The sequence below is a fragment of the Pongo pygmaeus genome, chromosome 5 (genome assembly GCF_028885625.2).
Source record: "Pongo pygmaeus isolate AG05252 chromosome 5, NHGRI_mPonPyg2-v2.0_pri, whole genome shotgun sequence".
NCBI lineage: Eukaryota > Metazoa > Chordata > Mammalia > Primates > Hominidae > Pongo > Pongo pygmaeus.
The window spans coordinates 169,288,325-169,305,704 of record NC_072378.2 but is presented as its reverse complement, the minus strand read 5'-3'; the positions used below and the strand labels follow the sequence as shown (position 1 = coordinate 169,305,704).

Here is a 17,380-nt window from a genome sequence, read left to right as displayed (position 1 = left end):
AATGACCACCGATAGAGAAAAATAAAGCTAGAAATTCTGGAAATAATTCGGAAAAAAAAGTAATAATGAATGATTACAAAATCCCTATTGCAATATTCCATTTTAATATATTAGATGAAAATATGTCACTTTTCTTTCCTATTCAGAAGGCCCTTAACTACATCATTTTCTCATATAATACATTTTGAGGAGTTAATATATAAAGAAAAAATAATCTGAAAAAAATGCAAATAGAAGCAATTCCGATATGAAGGCATTCAAGAGGCTGACTTTTAACACACGCATACATATATATGTAATATATATTATATTACTTATAGTATTATTATATTAATTATATATTATATTAACAATATAGAATATGTATAATTTATTATTCTCCCACGTTACATTTTTAACCAAAGAATAGCCTTCCATTTAGTGTATTAAGTTCATTCTCACTCAAACCTCTAGCTTTGCCTCAACCTGAAGGTTTTCTGCTCTTACCAGAGTCAGTGACACCCTGCTGGTACTGAGAACCCGTAAGGAAATGTATTAATTCTGTCGTATAAATATGACTGCATGGTGCTGTCTTTCATAGCTAGTTCTATTGGGTGGTTTGTGCTTTTCCAGTTCCATGAGCATTGCCTGTGTGCTCCCTTCTCTGACAGCTTTCTGCCCTCTGTGACTCAGATCCCTGGCCTGCGGGCCGTGCGCCCCATCCTGAACACACTCCTGAAAAGTGGCCTGCGGGCCGTGTGCCCCATCCTGAACACACTCCTGAAAAGTGGCCTGCGGGCCGTGCGCCCCATCCTGAACACACTCCTGAAAAGTGGCCTGCGGGCCGTGCGCCCCATCCTGAACACACTCCTGAAAAGTGGCCTGCGGGCCGTGCGCCCCATCCTGAACACACTCCTGAAAAGTAATTAGCACACTGAAGACAGTCTTCCTCCATATTGTCTCATTAAATATTAGGCTAGCAACATGATTCCTATTCCAATTTACTTCTATAAATGTTGTTTTATAGAAACATGATTTCGATTCCAATTTACTTCTATAAATTCTAACTTTTACAGAAATATGATTTCAATTTCACTTCTATAAACTTTAAGTTTTATAGAAACATGATTCCCATTCCAATTTACTTCTATAAATTTTAAGTTTTATAACCATGTAACAACTTTTTTTAAATTTGTAGAAATCTACCTTTGTAAAGTTGGTAGAAGATCTATTAAAAAAATATGAGTTCATTTCCCAAACTAGCATTAGATGCCTGTGACTTATAATGTGTCTGACAGTTTGTTCAAATAATCTGACAACCAAGAGGAGTTTTTAGATGATAACAAGCAGCTGCCAGACATTTATGAACATTAAAAAAACTCTTAAATAATTATTTCATTAAATGAAGTCTACTTGATTCAGTATGACGACGCCTAAAGCATTTTTATAGAAAGCAAGAACAAATCACATCCATTCTAAAACTGAAATCTCCATATTTGGCCATATTTCAAGAAATCGTATGCTGCAGATGTTAAGTTTTTTGGCAAGCTCACACCCTTAGGGGCTTTGCATTAACATTTGGAGAGTTATTGCTCAACTTCCAGCAGGCACAGGATCCCGCGAAGCTCTTGAAAACCAGAAGTACTTGAAAGTGTCAATCTGACCACCACCAGGCCGGCTGCCCCCTAAACTACAGCCACACCTGACCACCACCAGGCCGGCTGCCCCCGAAACTAATGCCACACCTGACCACCACCAGGCTGGCTGCCCCCGAAACTAATGCCACACCTGACCACCACCAGGCTGGGTGCCCCCGAAACTAATGCCACACCTGACCACCACCAGGCCGGCTGCCTCCTAAACTAATGCCACACCTGACCACCACCAGGCTGGGTGCCCCCGAAACTAATGGCACACCTGACCACCACCAGGCTGGCTGCCCCCGAAACTAATGCCACACCTGACCACCACCAGGCCGGCTGCCTCCTAAACTAATGCCACACCTGACCACCACCAGGCTGGGTGCCCCCGAAACTAATGCCACACCTGACCACCACCAGGCCGGCTGCCCCCGAAACTAATGCCACAGAGACAGAACCCGCAGGTTCCTTCTGCCCAGTTCCAGCTTTTCCATGTTTCCCTGAGCTATCTGTGCACTGGCCTGGAGGCTCTGCTGCTGATCTGTTTTGTGGCTGTTGAGCCCATTGCTGGCAGCTGCGTGGTTGACTGGATGCCATTGCTGTTATTGTCAAGGAACTCTGAATCCCTTTTCTCCACATCCAGTCTGCTCTGGGAACACTATGCTGCCCCAGACATACCTTGTTTTTAAAGAAATGCATAACATTGTTATTTAGTGTCAGCCAACACCTTAAGAGCTCTTCAGGAATTATTACAAGTATTGACAGTATGCCCACACATTACCCTAATGGGCCTTAACTATTAAACAAATAAACATCATAATGACATTAATTCACGTCTAGTTTAGGCTGGTGGGTGCTATTTTCTGTTTACTCCCATCTTCTTATTTACTCCTTTTTTTTTTTGAGACGAATTCTCCCTCTGTCATGCAGGCTGGAGTTCAGTGGCACGATCTCGACTCATTGCAACCTCCACCTCCCCGGTTCAAGTGATTCTCTTGCTTCAGCCTTCAGAGTAGCTGAGACTACAGGGACACGTCACCACGCCCAATTAATTTTTTGTATTTTTTTAGTAGAGATGTTGGCCAGGCTGGTCTCGAACTCCTGGCCTCAAGTGATCCACCCTTGACCTCCCAAAGTTCTGAGATTACAGGCATGAGCCAACACACCTAGCCAGTATTTACTTCTATGTTAAGCAAATTTAATGTTCAAAGTCAAAGAGTTTATATTTAAGTCTGTAGTAGTCATTCCAAAAATATGGCAGGTTGCACAGTGCAAAATGGAGAAAATAAAACAAGAGGAGAATAAATAGGGTTAAGTCTCAGTTCAGCCCCAACCTGGCCACTCTGCTTCAGTCCTGTAATGTAAATGCTGGGAATCACTTGTCACATAGAATCTGCACTGGTCAAATGTTTGTGCCCCCCCCCCCAAAATTCCTGTGTTGAAATCTTTTCTCTAAAGCTGATGGTATTTGGGGGTGGGGGGCCTTGGAGCCCTCAGGAATGAGATGAGCCTTTAGAAAAGGGGCTCCGGCTGGGTGCAGTGGCTCACGCCTGTAGTCCCAGCGCTTCGGAAGGCCTAGGTGGGTGGATCACGTGAAGTCAGGAGTTCAAGACAAGCCTGACAAATATGGTGAAACCCTGTCTCTACTAAAAATACAAAAATTAGCTGGGTGTGGTGGTGCGCACCTGTAGTCCCAGCTACTCAGGAGGCTGACACAGGAGAATTGCTTGAACCCGTGAGGCAGAGGTTGCAATGAGCCGAGATCATGCCACTGCACTCCAGCCTGGGTGACAGAGCGAGACTCCATCTCAAAAAAACAAAAAAAAAAAGGTGGGGGAGCTCCAGGGATCTGGTTTGTTCCTTTCACCATGTGAGGAAACAAGAGGACAGCGTTTATGAACCAGAACATGAATCACCCCCACCCCTCACCCCTCACCCCAACACCAAATCTGTCAGTGCCTGGATCTTGGACCTCCAGCCTCCAGAGCTGTGAGAAATGAATTTCTGTTGTTTATAAGCCACCCAGTGGAAGGGATTTTGTTATGGCAGCCCGAACAGACTAAGACGGTGTGAAAGGAAAGGAAATCTCAGGACCCCAAAGTCATGAAGCCAAAGGGAAGTCAAGCCAGGAACTGTGTTCGGCAAACCTGCCTCTCAGTTTATTCCTGAATAAGAGGGCTACAAAGGTAAAAAAATGCTACAGACCTCCCTCACTGTTTGCCTGCAGGAAATTCCCACGGACCAAGGACAGACAGAACTCAGTCATCCCTCAGCAGCTCACCTGAGACAGGTGCAGATCTGATGGCTTCCTCCACCCTATTGCTTCACTGAGCCAGACTAGGGCAGAAGCGACTGTTCCTCTATCCTCCTCTCAGATGTACGTTGTATATTAAGTGAAAGGCTCATCAGAGACTCAAAAGAATGCAACCATTTGTCTCATATCTACTTAAGAAGTTGTCCCGCCTTTCTGGACTGAACCAATGTACCTCTTACACATACTGATTGATGTCTCATGTATGAAACCAAGCTGTGCTCTGACCACCTTGGGCACGTGTCGTTAGGACCTCCCGAGGCCATGTCATGGGCACATCCATACCCTTGGCAAAATAAACTTTCCAAATTGACTGAGACTTGTCTCAGATACTTTGGGTTCACAACAGTGTCAAACCTGTCTAATTGTCTCACAAGGTGGGCGGGAGGAGCTAGTGGAAGAATATATGAGTGTATTTAGAAAGAAGATAAAGCATTTTGCAAAATTGAAGGGACTATTTAAAATACTACAAATCATAACCAACAATTCTTTTAGACATTGCAATAGCATTATACCCTAAATGCAAACATTTTCAGCTATAGCAAAACTATCAGTCTTTAGACAAGTAAATTTAGTTGCTCATTTTTATTAAGATTAAGTACTTCAATAATTAAATAGCAAAACTCTTGGTAGACTAGGTGTAGAGAAAAGCTTTCTCTGTCTGATAAAGATCATATTTTAAAAAGTCTATAGCTAACATCACATTTAATGACAAAAGACTGAACACTTTCACTTTTAGATTAGTAATAATCTCACTACTCTTTCATATTTACAAAGAAAAAGCTGCTAAAATTAATAAGTGAAAATGACAAAGTCCCAAGATACAAGCTCAATCTACAAAAACTACTTCTATTTTTATATACTGCTAATGAACAATTGGAATATTAAAAAAATTAAATGTCATTTGCTATAATATCAAAAATATAAAAGTGCTTAGAAAGAATTTTATCAAAGATGTACAATACATTGAAAACTAAAAGCATTGCTGAAAAAATTAGAACACCTAAATAAAGAGATGTACCATGTTAATGGATAAGCAGACTCAGAAATGCTTTAACTCCCCCCAGTTTGATTGGTGGATCCCATATAATTCCTATCAAAATCCTAGGAAGCTCTATAGTAGAAACTGACATTATGGTTCTGCAATACCAGGTCGATGCGTGGAGTGGACGGAGCAAGCTCCTATTCCATCTCCCTGCTCCAAAAATCCATTTAATATATTGTCCTTGGATAGAGGACGTATCAAATATTAAACTGATAAAAACAGATACTACACTTGATCTTAGCCAAAAGGCCGAGAAGCGATGACATTATGGTTCTAAAACAAATAGGAAAATGTGAAGGACCTAACATATTCAGAGCTTTCTTCCGAAAGAACAACGTTGGGGGACTAATATTACCTTACTTGAAAAATCATTATAAAGCCAGTAATCTAGACCAGATGTTAGTGGAAAAAGGACAGCTAAGTAGATGACTGGAAAAGAATAAAAAGTTTATAAGTAAATTAAAAAATATATGTATATGTTCAATTGATATTTGATGGGGCACCAAAACAATTCAATAAGGGAAGACTTCTCAACAAATAATTCTACAACAATGAGATATCTACATGACAATTAAAGATGGAAAAGCCTAACTCACCACACACACAAATTTATTTGACATAAATTAGAGATCTAAACATAAAAGCTAAAAATACAAAGACTCTAAAAGAAAATATGGAGACTATTATTGAGATATTGGGTTAGACAAAGATCTCTAGGGCAGATGCAGAAAGCACTAAGCACAAAAGACAAAAAAAAGTGGACTTCATTAAAATTGAGAACTGACCTCACCAAAAGAGACCATTAAGAAAACGAAAAGGCAAGCCACAGACTGGGAAAAGAGATCCCTAATATACACAACTGACAAAGACTCCAGGTGCTATAAACAACGTCTGCAAATCAATACCAAAGGTGAACAGCCTTATCCAAATTTTACAAAGGTGAAAACAGACATGACAAAATGAAAGATGTGTGATTGAAAAATAAGTATTTGAAATAAACTGTCCAACATCATCCGTCATCATGACAATGCAGGTAAAACATCACCATGAGGCAGCACCACATGCCTGCTAGAACAACCCAAACCAGAAACCCCACCCCACAGGTCAGCTGAGCTGAGGAGCAGTGGGAGGCCTCAGACATTCCTCCCATGAGTGTGAAATGCTGGGGCTACTCTGGAAACCTACTCTCAGGTATTTACCCTCAGCATCATGAAAACATGCACTCACGAATGACTAGTACAATGACTAGTACCTGGTATCTTTATTTGTAGTAGCCCCAACCTAAAGAGAAAAACAAAATATCCATTAATTCGAAAATGCAGAAATAAGCTGTGGTATCTGCATACAGTCTACAATCATTCATGTAAATTGCAGAGAATGAATGGGTAATGCACATGGAGAGGATGAAGCTCAAAACCATTACTGGATCAAAAAAAAGACAGGAACAAAGGGGTACTTATGCTTGATTCCATTTACATGAAACTCTAGAACAGACCAAAGTAATGTAGGCTGGGCACAGCAGCTCACACCTGTAATCCCAGCCCTTTGGGAGGTCAAGGCAGGAGGATCGTGTAAGCCCAGGGGTTTGATGTCAGCCTGGGCAACACAGCAAAACCCCGTGACTACAAAAAAACACAAAAATTCACTGTGTGTGGTGGCGCCCTCCTGTAGTTCCAGCTACTCTGGAAGCTGAGATGGGAAGATCGCTTGAGCCTGGGTAACCAAGGCTGCAGTGAGCTGTGATCACACCACTGCACTCCAGCCTGGGCAACAGAGGGATGCCTTGTTTTAAAAAAAATGTAATGTGTGGTGATTGGAATCAAAAGAGCAGTTGCTTCCAAGAGTGAGGGGGCATCAACTGGGAGATGGCTCTGGGGGGCTGTCCCGCGATGGATGTGCTGTCGACTTCCACAGGTGCTTGGGTTTCCTGAGCACCAGCACTGGGCAAAGCTCCTCCCACTGTGCACGGCCATCTGTGCATCTCACTCTACATCGATGCTCTCCATAAACAACATCTATGCCTAAATAAGCCTTAAAAAGTGCTCCTAGTAAGCATAAAATAGGAATTCTAAGAGATGAGAAAATATTGTTCGCATTGTAATTGGCAACATATTTTTTGCCTGTTTGGTATGTCTTAAAAATGAATAGTATATCAGACTCAATGATAGGCAAAAGTACATAGCCCACTTCCCAGAAAATTGCATTTAATGAATGCTTTTTTTTTTTTTTAAGAAGACCTGGTGTTCCATTAGTGTACACTCGATTAAACAGAGACCTCTTACCACTAATGTGATTTAAACCACAGGAGTTGAGCATTCCCAACTCTTGCCAAGTTTGGCTTTATCTATGCAAGTTTTGTTTTGTTTATAAGAACACTTGTGGGCCTTGAAGTGCTGACTTTATTGGCAAGGGGAGGTTTTCATTAGAAAGTGTGAATAAACCCACCAGAATGTCTCAATTCAGTTTAGGTCCCACGTCGGAAGAACTCAGATTCCCACTGGTGTGAGTCTAGTCCGCAGGAGGAGCTATCTCACAAGTGGTCTTCACGTCCAGCCTACTGTAATACCTGCAACCCTGCATGGCCATCTGTGGTTCTCTCTCTCATCTCAGCTTCCTGGGTGAACTTCTTAATCACCTGCCTCCATTTCCTTTGCCCACCCTAATTCTTGCTACTATTGGCCGGCCTGGCTCCCCACTTTTTGCTGGCCTGCTGCTGTGCTGCTCTGACGTGTAGGGACTAGAGTTTGTTTACCTCTGATGGCCTCTGCCAAGTCCCAATTACTGTTGCAACCACAGCCTGGAAGTTTTGGAAATGCTTGGTTTCCTCGCCTGTGCACAGCCTCAACCCTGACGGAGTGGCTGCAGGGCCCCCGCCCTCCTCCAGCCTCCTCTGCCCTCCTCCACCCTCCTCTGCCCTCCTCCCTTCTTCAGTTTGTCTCACTCAGGACAATGACACCCTTATTCCAGGAAGAACAGACTGCAGTAGGGGCCACTCTCTCCGTATCGCCAGGGTCTCTGCAGTGCTCCCATAGAGGCTGAGTGCTCTTCCCTACCTGGGACTTTGGGCCCAAGCCTGTGAACTTAGCATGGCCAGCAGGAGGTTGGGGAGCAAGAGGCGGGGGAGGCTCCAAATTTGCTTGTGTGTGAGCCCCAGCTTTTGTGTGCCTCTGCTGCTGCTATGAGAAGAACATCCCCAGTTTGCTGATTAGTGCAAGGAAGATGAGAGACAGGGGGTCAGACCCACACTCCTGCAGTCTGGAGCCCCCAGCAGAGCCTATAGGCCAGCAGATGCCTGAGAAGCAAACACCCAATACACAAACATTGTGCGTTTATCTGCTGTGAAGGAATAGTTTCCGATACAACAGCCATTCTGTCCTAAGCTTCAGACCGGGAGGGGTGAGGCAGGGCACGGCTGAGCCCAGTGGAGCTGGGAAGGGGTGAGGCAGGGCAGGGCTGAGCCAGGCATGGGCTCCTCAGTCCACACTGGCAGCGACTCCACCTCAGCTGCTCTGCCTGGATGCAGGTTATTTAGTTTTCTTCCTTCCACCTGTATTTTTTGAATTTTCTATGGCTAGCATCAATTACTTTTGAACTGAGAAAAAGCAAGCAATGGTAACTTTTCTTAAGTAAGTAACATGGCTCCTCCTGCTCAAAACAGTTCAGAATCACTGACTTCAGCTGTGACTGGGCAGCCTCTGCGAAGGTGACGGAGGCCGGATCCTGGATGAGTCTGGTGTGAGTCCTGAAGGAGGGGGAGATTGAGGGAGGCGGGGGTGAGAGGGCGCCACAGTGTCCATGTGGAAAGAGTGGGTTCAAGAAAGATAAAAACCGGGAGGGGCGAGGCCACTGTCAGGAAAGACCCTCAGCCCCCGGGTCTTCCCTGTGCGTGTCGGTTCGTTTGAGCTGAGTCTTCTGAATGTTACTAAGCTCTGAGTTCCCAGCAGGTCAGACATGCTCCAAACAGGTGGAAACACCGCGTGACGCACTCCTCCCAGGTGGCGGGAGCCTGCGTCTCTCGACGGTGGTGTTCCAGTCACATGTCCCTCCAGGTGGACCCTCTGAAGAAAGCTTCCGGTGCCTACAACAGCTGAGCTGGTCCAGGCCACATTCAAAATCGTCAACAACTGGCCTCCAGCTGTCTGGTTTCCTGCTTACTCTCTCTGGCTCTGCCCCACCCCAGCCTGCATTTCGGGCACTGCCACTCCCTCCGCCTCCTTTGCTACCTTTAATCCTCTCCTGCCCAGCAGTGACCCCAAGAACCCGTCAGCCCTCAGTTGCTGTCCTGGGACCCTCTGGACTGAGGAGGGCTCAGTGCTCACACACGCACTCACACTCACCCATTCACAACAAAGTGGGGAGAGCTAGTAACGGTCTCACACATCTCCAGCTATGATTGCTGTTAGCAGGATCGCCTGAGACTCCAGAGCTGTAACACAAAGAAGTCACCCCAAAACCAATCCATGAGATCCCTTCAACAATAACCATGGATTCAGCCTGAGACTGCAGAGCTGTGACATAAAGAAGTCATCTCCAAAACCCATCCATGGGATCCCTACAACAAAATAACCATGCGTTTAGCTCCCGCTCTGTGCCTGGAACCTGGTCCTGTGTTGACAGAGAAAGTCTCCAAACTGGAGCTTGAGATGTAATGAAGAAACCAGGAAACGGGCAAACGACCCAGATAATCTCAGAAGAACTCCATGAAGCAAGCAGGCAAGCTAATGCTGATTGTTTGGGGGACGGTAGGGCAGAGCACCTCGGAAAGGGGGGTCAGAGAAGGCCTCTGCATGGAGGAGACTTCAGAGCTGAGGCTGAAGGAGACGCTGAAGCCAGCGTTCAGGCGGCTGAGTGCAGGCCCTGTGTGTGGGAAAGACACCTGCACACAGCCCCGGTCAATGAGGAAGGGAGGGGAGGGGGGCTGCCAGGAGGCAGCAGGGTCCCAGGCAGGTCTGCGGCTTTTCAGTGGAATCATTCGCATCACCCATCCCACCTAAACATCGGCTTGAGCTTGTGTGTCCACAGGTACATCCGACATTAATAATTGTTCTCCCTTTCTCATCAAAAGTGAATTTCACACTCCTGGTAACTCTTAATAGGTAATGATTGATAATCATCTGTTAATAGCTGTGCAATGATTGCATTGCCCAAAACTCAGTGATGGCAAGAAATGCGCCCAGCAAGAATGTGGCTAGGGCAGCGATTCTCAAACGTCAGTGTCAGACCCGTCCAGGGCTTCTGAAGCTGCAGGTGGCAGAAGCTTGGCTGCAGGTCCCTGGCCAGCGGGTCTGGGCGAAGCTCCTTCATCCTCTTGTCTAACAAGTTTCCAGATAATGCCCATTCCAGGCACACATTTTCACCTGTCACAGATGTCCCCGTGGGGGTTTTCATTTTTTTTTTTAGAATTGATTTTACTTAATTTTTACGCATGTTGTCTTCATCAGTCATGGAAATTTTGTGGTTCTCTTTTTAATTATACAACATTTAAATAAGATGATCAAATAAAATAAAATATAAAATTTAAAAAGTGCCCCTTTAGTATGTGATTTGCTAGACAGGGCAGACCAGGTGTGGGGGCGGGGGGAGGAGACCTTGAAACTTATACTTCTGTTGGAATAAAATTCTTCATATGTTTACTTTTGGTATAAAAACCAGGGGGGATTCAGATGCTAAGGCTGTGCTTATGACAGGCATTCATTTATGACTGGCTGCATACTTTAATTCCCAAGGAATACTTGCAAACTCACCTTCAATTATTAAATACAAGATGCTTGCCATCACATTTACATGCACTGTAGGTGCTCTGCGTGCTCTCCTTTCATCCTCATAACAACAGAGCATTAAAATTGTGTTTTAAAATTATGCATTAAAATGGTGTTTTAAGCCAGGCATGGTGGCTTGCCCACATTTTGAGAGGCTGAGGTAGGAGGATCACTTAAGCCCAGGAATTTGAGACCAGCCTGGGCAACATACTAAGACCTCATCACTATGAAAAACAAAAAAATCAGCCAGATGTGGTGATCGGTGCCTGCGGTCCCAGCTACTCGGGAGGCTGACGTGGGAGGATCACTTGAGCCTGGGAGGTGGAGGTCATGATTGTACCACTGCCCTCCAGCCTGGGTGACAGAGTGAGACCCTGTCTCAAAAGAAAACAAAGAAACAAACCAAAACCTGTGTTTTGTCAGTGAGAAAGCTGAGGCTCAGAAAAAGCTGCTATCTTCCTCAAGATCACAGAGCCAGGAAAGGCCGCATGGGAATTCAATTCACACCAGTGACAGGTGCCTCCGTCCCAAAAACGGCACCCCTGCCTCTCCCAGCCTCGGCGTCTGAGGACCAGGCCCTCTCCAGGAACACCCGTGAAAAGGAAAATTAGATACTATAGGAAGTTCATACTCAAATGTATGTTCTAAAAAACAGGGTTTGGATAAAATGGGTGGATCCAGTTTCTTTGGAGAGAAAGTAACGACCACAGGTATCTGTTCTGATTTATTTCTTTTCACATGTATTTCCCATAGCAACAAACTCAGACATAAAGTAACCACAGACCTGTAAGTTAATTTCCATTCTGAAACATGAGACCTAGGCCCTGGCGGAGGAGGGAAAACTGCATCTTAAGCCATGACAAAGACAGACCATCTCGGAACGCATCTCAGGGCCCCTGATGGGAATGCCTCCCAAGTCCCATTTGCCTCCCACACTAACCTCCTACCTCTCTCTGTATCCTCCCCGGTGTCCTCAGTATTTGCAGGGGAATTACCTGTGTTGAAAGGCCAACTTTCCACATTTTTCTACCAGTGACAATCACACCAACATAAGCTTTGAAAACCGGAGTCCAAGTGTTAGCCCTGATTCCATTCTCTCCTTGGACTTGTTTAGTCTAAGTTTCTATGGTATTTCCTCAATTCCCTCCCCCCCATCCCCGGGTCCCCAGCCCTGACCCCCAGGGCTGCAAAGGCCGCCTCCACCCACCACAGTCAAGGCCACGGCGAGTCTCCCTGCGTGATGCCCCCAAGGACTGGAACTTGGTTGCTACTCATGAAGTTTCTTGATGCTTTGTTATCAGTAATGATAACACCCTCACCAGCTCCCCTCGGGACAGGTGCAAACACAGCTATGCCAGAAAAGTGCTACAGAAATGTGACTTTATTCCCTGTAAGATTCTGTAGAATTCGGACACTGAATCTATTTAAAGGAAGTTAATAAAAGTCACCTGATGTTATATTTGGAAGCCTTACAAAAACAATCAGAATACTTTCCATTTTCCAAAAGTGCTGTCTTAGGGCCAGTGGTTTCATCTAATACAGCTGATTACAAATAAAACCGACGCTGACAATCCCACTTTAAAATAGGCTGTGATAGGCGGCATAAGCCAATAGCCAGAGGGGGCCACTTTTTAACACTGCACTTTTCATGTGTATAAAAGAAAATAGTGGCTTTAAAAAAATTAAGATGAGAAAAAGGAAACATCAAAATAGCATTTTGATAAAAACAGCAGATGCTTGGGAACCCAGTGCCACTGTCCACCCCGAGGGGAGCGGGACACGGCGTGACTTGGGGATAAGGGTCACCCGGTTTGAATTCTCACTAGCCGTGTGTTCTCGGGTTGACCTTTTAAAGCCTGTTTCCCCATCTGTAGGATGAGAATAACAGCTTCTATGTGCTGCATTACTGTGAGAATTGAAACCTGTCCGTGGTGGGCACTCAGGGCCGTTAGCCCCCTTCTTCAGGGTGCAGATAAATGACTTGAGGGCCCAGAACGCCGGTCAGGAGAGATGCGTGCATCAGAGGCAGGAGTGTTGCATTTCATTTTACCATGCAGCGATCCCTACTTGAAAATCCTTAACCTTCAACACAAGGAAGAAAAGATACCACAAGCCCTGGACTGTCATGCCCCAAACTCCACCACCCACGTCCAGTTCTTCATAACAGGCACTTTTGCTGAGCCAGAACTCAGCAAATTCATGACATGAGGTTAGAAAGCAGCTACGTTAGGTCTTTGCCATTTGGTATTTTAGATAATCCCAAGAGATAACTCAGCCCATGGGTAGAATTCTTCTCTCTTCTCAGAAAACCCCAGAACGAAGCCATGCTTGTTCTTAGGAGAAAATGTTGCTCTACGTGAAGCCCTGGGGACCTTCAGCCCTGAACAAGTGCTGATCCCCTTTGCACCAAGGGTAAGGAAGGTCAGGCATGTGCTAGATTTGTAAGGAAATTATTCAGAGATGAACAAACTCAAATTCAATGACAGCAGAAAGGACAGAGACTGTCTGCCCCCGTCTCCTACTTCAATGTAATTTAAAGGAAACAATAACATTTTGACAGCACTTTCCAGCTCCAAACACTTCCCATTCATGACCTCATTCAAGTATAATTGCTAATACTTCCTGAGGCTTAGGATGTGCCAGCCACAATGCCAGTCACTTTCCATGAGCTACCTACTTAGACTTTCAGCTCGCAAAGGACTCCCATCACCCCCACTTCACAGACGAGGGGAGAAAGGACAGAAGATTGCAGGGCGCGGCCAAGCTTCCTGCTGCCTGGAGCTGCTACACACAGCAGCCGGGCAGCTACGTGCAAATGCATGGTGATTGTTCTCACAGAATCCCAGGACCCTGTGAAGCTGGTGTCATTGTACCTGGGTTTTAACCCTGTGGACACAGATGTAGGAGAGTGAGGTGACTTCCCCAAGGTTTTGCAACAAGTTATGGTAGAAGCAGAATGCAATCCAAGGGTTCAAACTCCAGAGTCAAACGCAGCTACTTCCATTTTCTTCAGAAGCCCAAAACTTAGAAAAAGATGGATTCAGTGGGATCAGTTGTGATCAAGGCAGGTCTCTTCCAAAGCCAAACTCTCAGTTCTGGACTCAGCTCAGGGAACATCCAAGTGGCCACCTCTAGGCCCCATGCGTTGCTGTCTCATCACCTCCAAGGTCTCAACAGGGCTCTGTCGATGTGTTGCCCTCAGCACTGCAGGGTCCTGTCCCTAAACCAGATTCGAAAGTGCGTGACTCTCATGCAGATGAAACAGGAGTGAATGAATCGCTGCTGGGAGAGGCTGCAGGACCAGATACAGCCAGTCCAGGATGAGGGTGCGTGTCACCCAGAAGCAGCCACTGGTGATCTTAGCAAGGTTGGGACATGTGTATAAAACATTTCCCATGCAGACCGGCCACATGGAGAGATTCTGCTATTTTCCAGGTACCTTCAGCCTGATCACTGGATGCAACATGACCATCATAATGGAAACCAGAACCCTCATCTGCAACTGAGTCAAGGAAAAAGAACCAAACATCTCAGAGTTTAGGTGCCAGCAGAGTCTTACAGAGATGAGATAAGAGAGAGCGTGTTTAGATGGAACAGGCATCCTGGTCCAGCAAAGTCTTACAGAGATGAGACGAGAGTGTGTGTTTAGATGAAATAAGGCATACTGGTCCAGCAGAGTCTTACAGAGATGAGAAGAAAGCATATTTAGATGGCATCCTGGTCCAGCAGAGTCTTGCAGGGATGAGAAGAGAGCGCGTGTTTAGATGGAATAAGGCATCCTGGTCCAGCAGAGTCTTACAGAGATGAGAAGAGAGAGCATGTTTAGATGGAATAAGGCATCCTGGTCCAGCAAAGTCTTACAGAGATGAGAAGAGAGAGCGTGTTTAGATGGAATAAGGCATCCTGGTCCAGCAGAGTCTTACAGAGATGAGAAGAGAGAGCGTGTTTAGATGGAATAAGTCATCCTGGTGGAACTTTGGTTTTAAGATGTTTTTGAAACGTGCATAGTTTTCAACAGGCAAGGGGCCATTTCAAAACAGCAAGTGTCACCCAAGACTTGGTGGCTGGACTTCACCTTCTAGGGATTCCTTCTGGGAAAATCTCCAGGATGGGCCCTTCTTTCTCCAGGTATAAAGGAAATCTCATGCGTGCTTGCAGGGAAAAATCTAAATGCCTGTGTGTAGATGTTTGCAACTGAGGAGCAAAGTGCTCAATTTAAGCATGTAAACTAGATTTAGGGATGTGTGTTGACATCAAGGATGAGTCTCTGGCAGGTGATCCCTGAACACGATCATGACATTGCCAGAAAACCTTTCTTCTACTTTGCTTCTGCCTTGCTTCCTCGGGGAAACTTTCCCTCATTCCTTCCACCCCAAGGATTTGGATCGCGTGAGAATCCCACTGCACTTAGAGCTCCTTATGGTTGGGGGCTCCATGGAGCGAGGCCCGCCAGTTTGCCTGTGATGCGTCCATTTGGTGTCCCTGCTGTTAGACCAGCCATTCTCAGAGCGAGGTCTAAAGGGACCCCCAGGGCTCCCTAAGGTCCTCACAGGAGATCCGTGGGGTCAGAACCACTTTTATAAACTGCTAAGGTGTTCTCTGGCCTTGCACTCTGGAAGCGTGTGAGCCTAGGTGATCTGCGATGTCAACCATCTGCTGCCCGACTGGACGTGTCTCAGATCACAACGTGCTTAGTGCAAACATGTTCACTGATGTCAGTAGCTATAGCCCAAGATTAGAAGAGCTTTTTGGGGTCCTCGACAAATTGTAACAGCACAAAAGAATTTTTATATCAAAAAAGTGTGGGAGCTGCTGAATTAGGCCATAAACTTGAGCTATTTGAGAATAAGGGTTGTGTGTTATGTATTTATCTGTTTGAATGAGCAGAGTTGAGGAAACCTACACAGGGCTGACTGGAGCACCTGCCCAGCATGGCCTCACCCAGTCTTCACCACTTGGCACAACTAAATCTGAGCAACCACAACCTGACCAAGGCTAGGGCAGGGAGGGGACATCCAGGTTTCAGACCCAGGCCACCAGGCTCCAGGGTCCTGCCTCTAACCCCAGCCACCCTGCCTCTGTGTCTCATGGCGGACTGCCTCCTGCCAGCATGTGGCCGACAGGCAGGGGTGCACTGGCCTTCAGCTGGATGCTTGGGAGGGCACCCAAGTCAGTAAAGTCACAATGACGGAGGATGATCCTGAGAGAAGAACTGAGTGATGATCAAGGAAGTCAGTCATCTTCACCGCAGAGCCAAGAGAGTCTGGAGCAGCCACTGGAATTGGCTAGTGTCCTGTCATGTACCTGAATAAGACAGAGCCAGGGGGACAGCTGGGGCTGGGAGCCTGGGGCGAGTCCCTCAGCTGCAGCAGTGTGGGTGCTGTTTAGCATGGTTTATTTTTCGGATGTTTTTGGCTGGTTCAAATGGCTCTGCCTGTGTTCTGCATCCCACAGTAAAGACAGACCCTTCGCATGGCTCCGCCCTCAAACTTCACAGAAATACCCACCGCCCTGCGAAGAGCTCCCTGTCTTCTCCATCAGGGAACTGAAGGGAGGTTCTGCTGTGTCCAGGCTCCTCATTCTGGCTGTTTGCAGGGTCCCCACACCCTGCTCACAGGGGCTCCCCACCCACTACAGTAAAGGGCTGTCCATGCATTTATCTTCCCAACAATATTTTACTAGATATGCTAGGAGAGTAAGAGATTGATCCTTATAGGGCTTATAAAGAAGGGGGGGGAATCTAAGGAGGGAAAAAATATCTGAAGGAAACATCAGAAATGCATGTTTAGTGCTCACTTTATAACCTACTGTCATTTTAAGCCACAGAATAACAGCCTTAAATGTTCAGCAACAAAAGTGAGCCACTCAGTGCAGAGCTCTTCCCTGTGAAAATTAACACTGGGAGGGGTGGAGCTCCTAAAGGCAGACCCAGTCCACGCCCGCCCAGCGCTTCGCACAAACCTTTCCCCACAGACACACTTCCTCCTGCCTCTCAGACTGAGGGTGCTGCTAAGCTGGAAGCCCTTCCTGACAAAGAGAGAATACCTAACGAGACTTCTTGGCAGGAGTGTTCGAGTGGAGCAGAGTCTAAATGTTTAGCTTTTGCAGATCAGCAGCACCACAGGAAGCAGCCCCCGCACCCCGGCACGAAGTCACCTAATAAGGCAACATTTTGTTCTGGTTCATGCAAAGGGCGGTGGCCGGCCCCCATGTCACCCTCTGTGCCTACGTGGTGCTTTTGTTTTGACTTGGAGAAAGGAGGGCCCTCCTGGCTGTCTGAAGCGAGACCAGTATGGAATATGCCGGTCTTCAGGGAGGTCGGGAAAGACAGGGCGCCGAGTCCAGCAGTTCGGGATGGGTCTGCACCTCATCCTGTGCTGTCACCCACCGGACCCCCTACACACACAGCACAGGATTCCCTCCTGACTCAGGCAGAATTGCTCAGGCCCTTCAGGAGAAATCCGAGCTCTAAATACATCTGCAGACGTTCCAGGCAAACCTCCCTCCTCATCTTTCTCCAGAGCTGCTCTTGCACCCTTTACCTCTGTGATGTGACTTGTATCAGAATATTCTCCAACTCCCCAAGGCCTGGTGGGAAGGTTCACTCTCCCAGGGATTGCCAGGGCTTCAGGCGACCTCTCCCCTG

The 17,380-nt window shown here is 46.3% G+C and overlaps 1 protein-coding gene and 1 non-coding gene across 3 annotated transcripts in view; both read right to left on the bottom strand.

Annotated features, from left to right (window-relative positions):
• Positions 1 to 17,380, bottom strand: part of SMOC2 (SPARC related modular calcium binding 2) — a 221,816-nt gene that overhangs the window by 74,176 nt on the left and 130,260 nt on the right. The window lies entirely within an intron of this gene.
• LOC134739801 (U2 spliceosomal RNA) lies at positions 5,046 to 5,236 on the bottom strand. The gene has a single exon (XR_010126846.1). It is a non-coding gene; the product is annotated as a U2 spliceosomal RNA (small nuclear RNA).